The sequence below is a fragment of the Halichoerus grypus genome, chromosome 5, assembly GCF_964656455.1.
Source record: "Halichoerus grypus chromosome 5, mHalGry1.hap1.1, whole genome shotgun sequence".
NCBI lineage: Eukaryota > Metazoa > Chordata > Mammalia > Carnivora > Phocidae > Halichoerus > Halichoerus grypus.
The window spans coordinates 67,095,245-67,105,857 of record NC_135716.1 but is presented as its reverse complement, the minus strand read 5'-3'; positions in this window follow the sequence as shown (position 1 = coordinate 67,105,857).

Genomic DNA, 10,613 nt, shown 5'->3' with positions numbered 1-10,613 from the left:
TGGAACAACCTGGTTTGCTTGGGATTGAGGGGTTTCCTGGGATATGAGATTTTCCATTTTAAAACCACAATAACACCAGGGGCGCCTGGGAGGCTCAGTCGGTTGAGGTTTCGACTCTTGATTTCGGCTCAGGTCATGAACTCAGGGTTGTGAGATTGAGCCCCATGTGGGGCTTCACGCTCAGCGTGGAGTCTGCTTGAGATGCTCTCTCTCCCTCTCCCTCCACCCCTCCCCACATTCACACACACCCTCTATCTCTCAAGTAAATAAACAAAATCTTTAAAAACACAAAACCACAATAATACCAGAAAAATAACCTATCACAGGAGGATAGCAGAGCGTAGAGAGCTGAACTGAGAAGCAGAAGCCCTGATATTAAGATCGGGCTGTTTAACTGACCAGCTGTGTGGCCCTGAGTAACCTTTCTCCAGGGCAGTTTCTTCAGCTGCAGAATGAAAGTTCTGGCTGGATGGTCCATGGGGTTCCTTCCTGCTTCCATGGCCCATGATTTCAAGACTATTGACAGTGACTGGCATGGAAGCAAAATAAAAAAAGAGATCCTATAATGTCTTTAAAAGGTTGTATTTCAGCTTGCCCAGCCTAGAAACCTGGAAATGCCTCCATCTCTGTTGCAAGCAGCCTGTGCTTGTGCATCTCTCTGCAGTCTCCTAGAGTTCAAAGAAAGGACACATCCTCTGGACTTCGCGCACCCTGCCCTGTTTGTTGGAACTCTCCTGTGCACTTGGCCCTCCCTCCCACTGTCACGACCTTGGTTCAGCCTGCCATCACCTCCCACTTGGACCTACTTGGCTTCTGCTTTCATGTTTCCTAAAATAAAAAAACTACATTATTTATATATTCTGTGGTTTAAACTTCATTCATTCCATTAGGCTTTCTCCACAAGTCCCAATTAATTTGACCTACTGAGGCTTTACCATGCCTAACTATAAATAAAAAATTATAGGTACATGCTGAATTTGGGCAAATCTTCTCTTTGTGGTAGAAAAAATAACATACTTCTTGATCAGACTTATTTGTACTTCTATCATCGGCCCTAATTTGTAAGTTTAAACTAACCCCTCTGCCATTATTGCGAACACAGATGTCGTGAAATCCTACTTGTTTTAAAATTTTCAATTTGAACTCACACTTTTTCTATTTTAAGGTAGCTTATACAAGGAAATAATATAAAACAGGACCATTAAGTATAAGATTAGAACAGAGACCATCTACAGCAACAGAAAAAGAAGATGTCCCTTGGCATTTCAAATATGATTAGAATTACTAATAACAGCTAATAACAGAAGTTGACTGTAATGGAGTGCTTACGACGCCCAGTAGTGGTCCTTTCCATGAATTATGTCATTATTTCCTAACAGGGCACACAGAGAAACACTCGAGGCACATAACTCTCATTGATTATTTGATCAAAGAAAAATATATACATTGATTCGTAGAAAGCAACATTTTCCTGAGCTAAATTAAAGGGATGGTTTTATTATGTTCTACTTTTCTGAAGCACTTTGATAACATGCAGAAAACTTTTTTTCAATTACGCTTTTGCAAAAGCCACCAACACTTTTTCAAAAGAGTGCTTCTTGTTTTGACCTATAAAAGCTTAAGTAGTGACATAAAATTGTAACTTAGCAGAATATTGAATTCATCACGAAGGGCTGAGTAATTTTCTTTTCTGATAACCTGCATTCATATAGGGATCGAGTTTAGGGAACACAGAGTGGAGAATTGGCCTGCCCATTTGAACATTCTCTTTAATATCAGATGTCTTGGGTAAGCCATTGTGAGTTTCTAGCTTACAGTTAGATCATGATCAATTTCTTTAAATATAAAGCAGGTGTTCTGTGTTTCTATGGTTAACCTAGGGCCATATCTTTTATGCACCAAATGTGTTGGCAGCAAAGTAGATATTCTCATTTGGTTAAAAACCCAGTTCTTATTTTATCCTAGGCAAAAGGCCTACCCACTTGGACATGGGCAGGGACTCCAACGCTACCTGAAATAAAGGTAGTGGATTTCTCAAAGAAGAGCTTTTAAATCTTCTCAAGCACTTGCACCATCAGTTGGCAGAGGTCCTAGAGTTCTGAACAATATATATGAAGGAACTCGTTTTAGCATGAAACAATTTTAAAGGCATTTGTTACCAACCGACGGTCTTGTCTGAGAAGGAACTACATCCTGATAAACTAGACAGAGTGAAATTAATTGTAAAAGGCATTTCCTTATAGTTGAAAGAATTGATGCATTGTGTGGCATTACTTAAAATTGGTGGAGTTAATTGAAATGTAATTAATGTTGGGAAATGCCTTTCAATTCAGTGAGTTTGCTTTTATGCTTGATGTTTGATAGTGATTTACATTTCCTGAAAGTAACTCGGAAGTGAATTGATGTTACATGATAATTAAAACAAACCACCAGAATTTTTAAAAAAAGAAGTATATTCTCCTGTAGTGTATGTGTGTGACAAGGGAGGGGGAGGCCATATATCGGGTGTATCTGTTAGCTATAGCAAGTTGTTTGATGTAAATCAATAAGACAAGGAGGGAATTAGGACATAACCTTAGTTAACATCATTTACATGGACATTTACATGTACTGTGAAAATATTTTTGTTGATTCTGATTTTAGCTTTAATATCATGATACAGTAGAGTCTAATATCATGACCATCTTAGATTTTGTATCCATTGGCATTATTGTTCACAATAACAATAACAATTAATTCTGAATAGTAGTTATAATGTTCCAGGTACCATGTTAAAGGATTTGCGCATATGAATTTATTTGATCTAATGTACTCTAAACCTGGGAGCTATGTATTTTATTATTATCCTCATTTTACAGATGGGAAACTGAAGAACAGAGATATTAACACAGCTAGTAACTGAAGAATCCTGGATTCAAACCAGGGCACTCTGACTTCTGAATCTCTGCTCATAACCACTAGATAATATTGCTGCAGTCATAGATGGTGAATTTCATAAATGGTCTTAAATTGCTTTCATCTGATATTTCATGGAGATAAAGCACTCTATAAAATTGATCACGGTGAGAAAATTATGGCTAAAATTCTCTAACTCCTCATAAAGTCATTCTCTTTGGAAAAAAAAATGTGGTCTTAAAGTTTGTTTAGAATCAATCTGTCATGTTATTTGAAAAGAGTGTCTAGTAGTCCAATAAGCCTATTGTTTGGAACAGAGAAAGCATTTTTCTTTTGGAAAACAAGGCAAACTCGATTTCATACTCTTCCTAAGGGGATTATGCCCCCAGAGCTAATTAGAGTACATAATTTTTAAAAATTGGGTTTACTTGAGATAAATTCTTAAGAGATTCCTTGATAAGAGACCTTCTCCTGGGGTCATCTTTTCTAATAGTTAAGTGATTGATCAGATATTTTAGAGTAGATGGAGTTCCAGGCTGCCAGCTGGGCCAGTTCCTGGAACCTACAAAATGCAGAGACCATGATGGCTGAGTGAAGTGACTTGTCCAGTCATCGACAGAGACAGGCATTTCCATACTCCTTTCACAAAAGTCACGCAATGTCTCAGAACCTGCACTTAATTGCTCCTTACAGCTGAGCCCAAAACCTCCCACTGGGGTCTATTGTAATTATTGTACTCTAGGACTTTTTTTTTTTAACTGAAAGAATTTGTTGGTTAAAGGATCTACATTTGCTAGGTTTTAGACAATCAATAGTTATTAAACCAAGACATACATTGGCAAACTCCCTTCCCCTCTTGCAAGTAATGGTATAATAAAGCTGATTTAAGCCTCTCTATGATGGAGATTATATATAGAGAAGAAACTTCTCCCAAAAGACAGGATGAGTTAAGTACTATCAAATCAAGTAGAGTAGATTAATTAAAGAGTTGGAAAATTCTCACTTGACTCAGCCTTCATATTTTTGTAATAAATAATAAGATAATTTAAAATGAAAATTATTAAAAATGTATTATACCATCAATAATTTCATTATCAAAAGCACATTCTCTCCTGTCTGCCCTCAACTCCCAGATGATCAAACATGTTTGCAAGTTGCTGGAGACAGGTAAAGGCATTCCGATAGTCCAAGGAGGTCAGAGTGATATTTTTGAAACAGAGTTGTTTCAGGTGTTGGGATCCAGAGACTATGGTATAGTGCCATAAGGAAGTTGAATGTTTCCTTCCATTATTTTCTTGGAACAAAATTCATTCATTATTATTTCAATAATATATATTCAGTCCCTACTATGTGTGCTAGGCACTTCATTCAAGATAGTCTGTTTCAAAAGTGCCATGGGTAGAAGCGATTAATAGGTAATAATGATAAGATAATTAAGAATGTAAATTATTAGATCATCTTTATGATGTCAATAATTGATTTACATAATGCACTTTCTTTCTTGTCTGTGTTCAGTCAAAAAGAGAATAAAACATATTTGGCTACTATGTGTTTTTTTTTTTTTTAAATCATTCTCAGCATATTTACCAATGGGAAAATCCAAGACATTAAGACTTTGTGACACAGTTTTTAAAATTCATAACTGAAGACAATGAAAGAGCATACCTGACAAGTTCATAGATGTCATTATATTCTCTATTGTGGAAGTACCCAGATAAATATACAAATCTGGCTTTTTTCCCTATTTTGTCAAGATGATCTTTTGACACATTTCCAAAGGTCTCTCAGACCTTTATAAAATAGGTAGTATTTTTGAAATGCCTCACAGAAAGATTATAGTATATAAAATATCTTATTGTTTTTGCATTTATTCAATAAAAATGCACTGTGTGTTCCTTTTATATTAGTATTGTTTTTGGCAGAGAGCATAACATGATAAAAAGATACATTTTGCTTTTCAAGGGATTCACAATTCATCTAGGCACAATCAAGTTGAGAGTCAGACATGAAAATGAGCGTGGTCTGCAGTGATGAAGTGCTATAATAATAGAATAAATAGTGACATGTCACAGAATCACAGAGGAAGAAAGCATCTACATTTGAAATTATTGATATGGTATAGAAAACAACCTCACTTCTCCGATTAAGTAGCCCAAACATTTGGGATAAATCATTTGTGCCATAGCACAAGGCAGTTTCATTTTTATTAATTCTGGACTTTTGAATTTATAATCATAAAGTTTTACTTAGAGTAAGAAAAAAAAAGCATGAAGCAATCTGCTATTGGCTTTTCTATTTTGGTCTCCGACATCAAGGACTTTGGGAGGAGAATGTGTGAATGTGTAATGCAGTGTCCATGTATTATGCTTTTCAATTTTTTGAAATCAAAGTACTCAATCAGCATTAATTAGGAGATATTGTGCTGTAATTTCCAAGTGCATGTACAATGGGTAGTCTTCTAAATTGTGTGCAATTTTCCTTTTCTTTCGAATTTCCACATGGAGCTTTCCCTATTATATATTAAATTGAGAGGCAGTTAGTTTCACATTCTGGGCATCCAAACATTAGGTTTTTTATATTTCTATGTGTCATGTGCAAAGTATGCCTCCTCCTGAAAAACTTGATCCTTGTTGTTCTCCCCACAGCACAGACTTTATGGGCCTCTGGTAACAAACTTGGAACTGTTCCTTTTGGTTTTATAAATCATGTCTAAGGGATTCTAAACCACATTTAATTACACATGACAGAAAAGTTTCATGTGCTAATGTTCTTCTGGTTGACCCACCATGAATTCCTGCTAAAATTTTCATAAGCCTTGGAGACTATTCTCCAGAGTATCCCCCAGAGCATTTCCTGGACTCCGATGATGCAAGAGTGTACCATCCCATTGATGGTTGTCCCAGAGCACCCCAGGATGAATACTCCCATTCCCTGAAAGCTGCTCATGGACCACGAGGCTACTATCAATGGCTGAAATGTGATGCAGCTTCCCCTGAAACTTCCTCCAACTCAGCCTAATGGAGATTAAGATCCATTAAGAGCTCTTTGCTGCATGTGCAATTTCTATTGATCAGATTGACTCATTTCATTTTAGCCAATGATCCTATTACAAAAGCTGCCTCCTTCCAATGTTTTACCGGCACAGGGAAACCTGCAAATGCTCTCTACTGTAACAGGCGGTGCACAGAAGGGCACTGGCCTGAGTTGTGTTTTCCAGTCCCCGCTGAACATCCTTTGCAGCACCTAAATTCTTACATGTTTTGGGGAGTTATTATCATTCATCCTCTTACTTAGGATTGGTTTAGAGGCTAGAAGCCTATGTGATTCATTTATAACTAAGCATTTGATTGTGAAACTCTGTCAGCCACAGTACAGATGGAGACAAAGTTCAGTATGAGCAACACTGTGGCTTGAAAATGAGGTTGCCCTGAACTGGAAACATGTGAGGAAAGCAGCTAGAGAGAGAGGAAATGTTTGCTTATAAGGACACACTGTATTAAATTAATAGTCATCTTTGTTTGTAAGAGGAGGTGTTAAGCTCCCAGCAGGCCTTATTGTTTTAGTGGTCAACGCTAAGTGGAATCACAGGTTTTTACAAGTTGTAAAAAATGGACCTTCTAGGAAGAGCTTATGGGAAAAGCTGAGTGGAAGGACACACAGGAGTGCGGCCACCCTGAGTGGAGTCCTTCTTTGTCTGATTACATGAATATACTATGTGGTAATAATAATGGCTTGCATATAAAGTCCCTTCCTATTGCCCAAATATTTTCACATAGATGAGTAATAAATTCAACTGCCATTTATTGAGCCCCTATCATGTATTATATCTTGAACATGTATTGTGACATTTAATCACTTTAAGAACCCTCTAAACTTTAAATTACCACCGGCTCTGTTTTTTAGATGAGGAGTTAAAAACACAGGGAAGTCAAAAGACTTGCCCAAGGTCTCTACCTGGAAGCGTCGCAGCCTGGTTTGGAACTCAGTCTAAGTCTGTTTCCGAGGGCAGATTTTGTTTTGTTTTTAAACCACCCCACACTTTAACTGTCTGGATTCTCTCAACGGTTTTGCTCAGTGGGTAAGCTATTGTTATTAACTCTAAAGCTCAGCAGAGATAAGCCAACTATCCTAAGTGTTACAAGCGGATGATAGTAGGGTCAGGATTAGAACCTGGCCTGACATACCATATTACCTTCTCATGCAATTTTACAATCACATCTAGATACAGTTGTGGAATATTTATGTATCTTTTTATGCTAGTCAATAATTACGGAAGTAAATTTATGCAGTTGAAATTCATTATCAGTGCCTGGAACTCTAGGTTTAATTCTCTCACTTTTACCTCTACCTTATAACCCCTATTCTAGGTGTTTGTAAAGTAAGTATCGAGTTTCTCTGTCTCTCTTCAGTAGACGGAGAGCATTGTATTAGGCCCAAGTTAAAAAAGAAAGGATGAGGATGGAGAGAGCCTTTAAAAAATAGTTCTTACTTATGTTGAGGCAGTAGAAATTCCTTGAATTTTTTTCATGACCAGATAACTCCTGATGTAGAGTTGGGATGGGTTCCACGAGGTGATAAAGTATTTATTAAATCTATTTGCCCAAATCACATTGAGTTCAGGAATAACTGTTTAGTTTCAATTTTTAAATTTAATTGGACTACTTTTGGAAGTCCAAGTGAACTACTTTTCATGGGAAAAGCAGTTATTTTAATTATGAAATTAGACAAACATATGCTATGTTTCGTACAAATGTGTCTTAGTTTTGAGGCGAATTAGAGCTACAATGGATGTTTTTTGTTAAAAAATAACAAATAGCACTTGATTTTTAATCAAAATTGTCTGAGAAACAAATGAAAAAATGCAGAATGCTCTTAAGCAGGAAAAAATGTGGTAGCAATCCGTTTCCAAGAACATCCTCGCTGCCTGTATCCTAGCTCCTCATAGCATAATCCTTCACGACACTACCTACACTGTGTCACACATGGGCAGGAAAAGTGATTGTAAAGCATACGGAGAATATAAATCTTGCTCTGTATATTGAAAAGTTCAGATGTTTTCTGGCAGATGTGCATCTCCTAGGATTGCGAATAGAAACAAATAATGATTTGGGCTGGGAAACAAGCCAATGACAGCAAAACATTTCTCTTGAAAACAGTGGTTGACTGATCTGGACTATGCTAAGTTTCTTAGAGCTTCAAAAAAATAGGGCTTTTTATATTTATTGACTATAAACAGAACATATTTTGCTTATTTCCTTATGTCTGCATAATATTTCAAATAGCCACTGAAGAATATGTATTTTTAAAGACACTATATTTGGGCTTCTGAGAGCTGCTCCAAATGATCGTGTCTCTTTTCTTTGAAAGTGGCATTAAATAAAGATATTCCCTCATCTGGTTGAGAGGGAGCAAAATCTCAGAACTAAGAAATATGCTTTGGTGACTTGGGATGTATAGGTGTATGCACGTAAGGGGTGCATTAAGAGCCTGAAACATTAGGGGTGCAACTCCAAAGCAACTTATTTTTCATTCCCATTGCCCAGTCCAACATGCCTTTTCTGCCCCTGGATGAAATTCAGTGAAGGTCCATTAGTGTTTCTGGATTCTTTAAAATAATGGCAAGTCCTCCGGTACTTCTAATTATAAAAGAAGTCTTATTTTAGTAGCAAAATTACCTCGTCTATTGTAATAATGACAACTCAGAACTTGCCTGGAAATTAAAGCTGTTTCCTCCTCCAGTTCGAGGTGTTGCAAATGGGAAGAAGCTGCAGTGAGGACGTGCAGGTTGGGCTGGCGTCTTCTTGATTTCTCTGTCAGGCACTCCTTTTCTCCATGGCAACCAGCCCCTCTTGAGACTGACTCTGGTTCTTCCAGGGTCAGAGACAGCGGAGATGGGGCCCCAAAAGGCCTTCCTTGACTTGTATTGTTGTGATCTGGAGTTGACATTCTCGTAGCTTGGTGAATACTTAAATGGGAGAAGTATGGGTATGCCTACCTTCTCACATAGATTGCTTTGTGGACTCCTCAGAAATATCCCCACAGCCACAGGTACATTTTGGTCTTTCACCTCGAGGCTATTAACACCCTTAAGGGGGTTGATGTGCAGAATCACCCTAGAAAGAGGGCTTGGTTATCTCTTTCAGGAGCTCTGAGTAGTTAACCCAGCATCCCCTTTTGTAATGAGGGGGGTCCTTGGCATCTATCACTCTGTGCTCGGTTTGCTAGGCTTGAATCAAAACTGAGAGAGAAAGAACATCCTATTAAAAATATTCTGTTACACAAAAACACTGAGGTCAGCAGCTTGGTGCACTGAAGCTGTCTGAAATGATCTAGAAGTGGTCATGCTGCGTTCTGTGCTCTATAACCCTCCCAGGCGTGCTGTTAGGTACAGACTGTCTTTATCCCTATCTTACAGACAAGGAAATGAAGCTAAAAGAAAGAGCCTAATTTCTGCAGGGCCCAACAGCTATTGAGTGGGGCTGGATTCAGAACCAAGACATGAGTGGAGAGTGTGAACTTTTAGAAATGTATAATCTTGAGTCCAACCCAGACCTACTGTACCAGAAACTCTGGGAAGGGACCCTACAATGTGAGTTTAACAAGCCTCCCACGTGATGCCACTAACAATGCTCCCCTTTGAGAACCACCACAGTACAGTGTAGTGGTGGAAAACTGAATTCTAGTCTTTGCTTTGGCATTAATTACATATAGAAAGGCACAGAAGTTGTATCAAGCCTGTTTGTATCAGGTAGCTGTCCATTGTTGAAAGATCTTTAGCTTTCTTAATGAGGGAAACTTACACCAAATATAGTGCTACTATGGGGCAGATACTGTTCTAAGTGGTTTACATACAATAACTCGTTTAGCCTTCCTGTGCTATTGTTCCCATTTCATAGCATAGAACAACCCAGATGGGGCAGTGTGGATATCTGCTCCATGTTACAGTTCTAGGAAATAGCAGATCAGAGCCACTAAGCAAAACCGTCTTCTTAGAAGGGTGAGTCACCGCAGTTCTGGTGACCTGGTTGTATTTGGGTCTACACGGAAATAGCAACATAGACCACTGGTTCTTTTTTGGAAGTAAAACTTTAAAAGTCCTTTCTCTTAGGACTTCTGAAAGGTTGGATGAGAAACGCATTTATGGAGATTTTCCATAAAGAAAGCCATTTATTCATTCTGCTAGATATTCTAAAATCTATTCTGGGATTAAGCCAGAGCATCATGTGAATTTGCATGCTTGTAGATATACTTTTATAAACTGCATTTTAGCATTATGCCATTGACCTACATTGAAGAATGTTACAAGAAACAGTGTCATGAAATGCACTGTATTTACTGTAAGAATATTGCTAAAGAAATTTCTCACCCTGGTACTCCGTAACCTCTTTTTGAGAATCTGAATGAGGTATTTTTTTTTCAGTCATTGGTAGCAGGAATAATCTTGTTTTTCCTGAGCATCTGATTTATTTTTGTCTTGTGGACATAGAGAACCATATAATCATACTTCTGCCTTTGTGTTATGAGCTCAGCTCTGTCTCCCCCGCGCCCCCCCCACCAGAACCATATGTTGAAGTCTTAACTCCCAGTACCTCAGGATGTGACTATATTTGGAGATAGGGTCTTTAAAGGGATTATTAGGTTAAAATGAGATGATTAGCATGGGCCTTAATCCATTATGACTAGTATCCTTATAAGAAGAGGAAATTAGTACATAGAAA